This window comes from Macrobrachium nipponense, chromosome 4 (assembly GCF_015104395.2).
Source record: "Macrobrachium nipponense isolate FS-2020 chromosome 4, ASM1510439v2, whole genome shotgun sequence".
In the NCBI taxonomy this organism is placed as follows: Eukaryota; Metazoa; Arthropoda; class Malacostraca; order Decapoda; family Palaemonidae; genus Macrobrachium; species Macrobrachium nipponense.
This window is the reverse complement of record NC_061100.1, coordinates 10700420-10705419: the sequence shown is the minus strand read 5'-3', so window position 1 is coordinate 10705419 and position 5000 is coordinate 10700420.

The following is a 5000-nucleotide window of genomic DNA, read 5'->3' as shown; positions in this document are numbered from 1 at the left end:
GATAATCCCCCTCCCAACCGCTTAACCAGTTACCTGCGAGTCGATACTGAATTCTTCCCCTCTTGTTTTCAAAAAAGACCTCAAACATTTATTACTTTTTTTCCGCTTCAAATATGTATTATGGCCCTGTTAAATTTCCGGTCTCAATACTGTGTCAACGCAATGAATTTGTTGATATACACGTTCCTGGATCTCTTTCTTGTTCCAGTTACGATTTTCAATTTTCATCATTCTTTCTGCGAAAATCAGCTAAACTGGTTGTAACTCTTTGAGTCATATTTAATTTATTTTATATTATATATATATTTTATATATATATATATATCTATATAATAATATATAATATGTGTGTGTGTGGGTGTGTGGTGGTGTGTGCGTGTGTGTTGGTGTGTGTGTGTGTGTCGGTATTATACCGGATAGATAGCAATAAATTTTTAATTTTTGCTCAAATTTTAATTTCCCTTGAAGGAATTCAAATCTGGAATAATTTGCCGCTTTGAAGCCCAGGGAACGAAATTTGATCTGCGCCTTCGGTCCCATTTCGGATTTTGAAACATTAATTCGTGGGCATGGGTATTTGTATTTATAAATTTTAATATATATAATGGTATTTATTATTAATATTATATAATATATATATATATAATATTTACTAATATATACCGTAAATTCAATCTAATTATATTATATATAAATATATTATATGTATATGTATAATATATATACATGTATATATATTATTAATAATATAATCTATAATATATATAATCTTATAATTATTATTGTATTAATGTATTATTTAAATTGCATGGATTAATAAATTCTGGAATTTCAGAAGATGACTGAATTATCTTCATAATAACAAAATGAACATCAAATATTTCCTGAGAGACGGAAAAGATATATGGTCAAAATAACTTCAGTGGCTAATTTATTTTTATGAAGAACAGATGACCAGACTGACATTTATAGCACTAAAAATTTTTGTTACGCCGTAATGGTTAGCTTTAAGCCTATTTGACCTATAAGATTCAATTGGGCCCTACGCCCAGGTTACCGTTTGAAGCCTTTTCTGCATTCTAAGAGGAATAAACCGCTACCAAATCCATGAAAGGAAGAAAAGGGAAGTATGCATATTTTATTAACAGAGTTTTCACTTGGAAAATCATTTTTATATAATACGTAAAAAATACGCTTTTTTCGTTGAGACAAGTATACTACACGAAATATAAAGAAATCAATTTTCTATTTTCTAACTGGACCCGTAATTCATAGGAGCGGCCCTGGTCAGCTAGACACGAAAATCGCTACAAATAGGAGGATAACTTATTTGTTTTAAGTTAAAAGCTGTTATCGCTAAATATAAATAAATACGATTCATATTTGGATATTATCAGCATAAATGTTAAATCTATAAAATTATTCATAAATAGGCAAAAGTGAAATGCAAGCAATGATAACGGATCTCCGCTAATTTGTTACTGGATAAATATATTAAAATGCCAAATGAAAAGATGCCGTTTACATCGATAACAGCTTCCCTTCAAGATGAGAATTCGAATTCTCTTCCAGCGGACTAAATAAAACAGACAATGAACTAACGGCTTCCTTTCACGAAAAGAATTCGAATTCTCCAACAGCAGACGGAATGAAACAGACAACGAACTAACGATGACGGATCTGGTCACAGGGAATGTGGAATGAAACGGCGGCTGTCCGAGAGTAGAGACGACTTTCTTTTCTTTCCGCTCAGTTGAATGGGACAGTCGTTCAAATGGTGCGTAGGGAAGAGGGTCTCAGAGGCTATCCTGCGACAGACAGAAATTCGATGGAAGAGTTGACGTATACTTCCTTTTGTTGTCTCTCTTTTCAAACTGTCTTGTGATATTTTATAAAGTTAGGTATATCTTAGTTTTACCAGACCACTGAGCTGATTAACAGCTCTCTTAGGACTGACTCGAGGGATCAGATATTTGTAAATGGCTAGGAACCAATTTGTTACCTAGCAACGGGACCTACAGCTTATTGTGGGATCCGAACCACACTGTATCGAGAAATGAACTTCTATCACCAGAAACAAATTCCTCTATTCCATGTTGGCAGTGCACGCGAGGAATCGAACTCGGGACTATCGAATCGGTAGGCGAGCGCGTAAACTAGTCGTCCAACGAGGAACTCTAATATTTTAGAAGAATGATAGAATTTGTTACTGGATAAAAATATTAAAATGCCAAATAAAAAGATGCCGTTTATATCGATAACAGCTTCCTTTTAAGAAGAGAATTCGAATTCTCTTACAGCAGACGGAATGTTATCCTACTTACCGTTAAAGATAGAATTGCTAGGCTTTTTGGAATTAGGTTCAGTTTCACCCCTTATAAGCTATTTTTACTGTCTGACACATGTCCTTTCTTATTACCTTTTCTAAAACCTTTCTTACATCCGTAGAAATTATTTTGAATGATATTATATTTACTCTTCCATTATTGTATTACCTTTTTTAATAACTATTGCATATGTGAAATGTCCTTTAATATTGCAAGACGGATAATGAGTTCCATTTTGCAAAAATAGCTTATAAGGGCTGGAACTGAGCCTAATTCCAGAAAAACCAAAATCGTTCGAAACCAAGCCTGGAAAGTCAATAGCGCCCATCAGTGGGTCAATTTTTAACGGTAGGTAGAATCTAATTTTTTTTCTTTCAGGACCCATTATTCTCTCTCTCTCTCTCTCTCTCTCTCTCTCTCTCTCTCTCTCTCTCTCTCTCTCTCTCTCAATGCCCAAAGAGTAAGCAAATAAAAACCGATATTTTCTAATAGAATAACAAGCTGATTTAAGCCTTCCCTAAAATTTAGTCTATTCTTTTTTAGTCAGAATTCTAAATCAAGATCAAGCTTATTCTTGTCTTCCCTTATTAAGGGATAGGATCAATTGTTAAAAGACGGATCACTCTTTCTGAAAGACTGCATAAAGTTATTAGCGAAAATATCCTGTCTCTGTGAATTTCGAGCGCGTAATATTTGTCATCATCGTTCAGACTCACCTAAAGCGTGATAGATTACGCCTTTTTGGGGTAAAACTTTTGGAGACTATTACAAGACTCCCGAGACGGTCCTCCGGACAAGATGAGCAAGAAAGTTTTCCGACTTTTGGGCGATTATTTCTTGTAGGTGGTAGCCATATAAAAGGAGGAAAAACTTGTTTTTACAGATATGTTGAGATGTGAAGAAGGTGAAACGGTGAGATTCTTACGAGATGGAACATCCTGTGTTGAGTGGGAAGAAAGAGACGAGATTGGGAAAGAAATATTTCTTGGTAGAATATGAAAGACAAATGAAGGACGTATATTTCTGTAAAAAATGCAGACCTCAAAATAAACAACTCTCATGTAATACAAATACACACATGCGCGCGCACATGCACACACACAAACAACCACACACACACACACGAAATAGATAGCAAGCAGTGAGATTAAAGTAAAACATATCTACGTATATATATATATATATATATATATATATATATATATATATATATATATATATATAATATATACATATGTGTGTATATATATATATTATATATATATATATATATATATATATATATATATATATAATATATATATATTATATATACATATGTATATGTGTGTATATATATATATATATATATATATATATATATATATATATATATATTTTATATATATATATTATATATATATATTATAAGTAATAATAATAGTATAACAGAATCACGAAAGTTAGGAACGTGATAAATCAATAAATAACGATAAAATGCCACGAAGGAAAAATAAACGAAGGAGTCTGCGAGATCTTTCGACTTAAAATAGCCCTTTACTGAAGCAGATACTGACAAAAAATACGAGAAAAGACAATACAAGAAGGTTCGTATAACTGACAGATAGGGAATATAAAGGGATTAGTGCCCTAGAATCCGACACACCTGGAAGATAAGAAACCTTCCCCAAGGAAGCATAAACAAACGGGTGCAATTAAAGGTTTAAGACAATCATCTCAGATACATCTCCAGACAATTAAAGGATTATAGGTGACAGCTATTCGGAACCTGGTAAACAAAACAATTTACCAAAACATGACAGACATACATTACAATAAATTTTAATAACTCTAAGGCAACTGATTTTATTTAAGTCAGTAATTATATATTTGAGTCATTCTTAAACATGTTTACAGATACAAGGGTCTAAATGAAAAAAAGGAAAACCACAACTAACATTGAAATTACAATGAAAAGTAAGTTGTATTAAAGCAGATTCTAATAAAAGATTTCGTGATAAGACATCTCTTGACCGTGCAATTACTGAACTGTCAATCCAATTAATTCGGTGGTTGTTTTCACTTAAAATGAATAAATAATGCATTAGATTTTTGCCCAGTTTTTACAGAGTATTTATTGCTGGCTTAGCCTTACTTCTAAGCCCTTGCTGGCTGTCCGAGATAGAATGAGGGACAATCCATACATGGAATTTTATATATTATGTTGTTGCTTTCTCTGGGGCCATTTTTTTATTAACATTCTTTTTAGTGTGTTATTATAGGAAGAAACAAGGTTGACATTAAAAGCTTTTAACAATGGTTTTATGGTTTCAAATCCGTTAAAATAAGGCAAACAGAAGAATGTTCTTAGAATTTTCTTTCTGTGTGTTATTTTCAGTATAAAACTTTTGTGGGCTTTATTATAACAAATGTCTAATATATGTGAAGGATAGCATAAATCTTTCCCTATTTTCTTATCCTTCGTGGCATATCTTTATATATATATATATATATATATATATATATATATATATATATATATATATATATATATATATATGTATATATATATATATATATATATATATATATATATATATATATATATATATATATATATATATATATATATATATATATATATGTATATATATTATATATATATATATATATATATATATATATATATATATA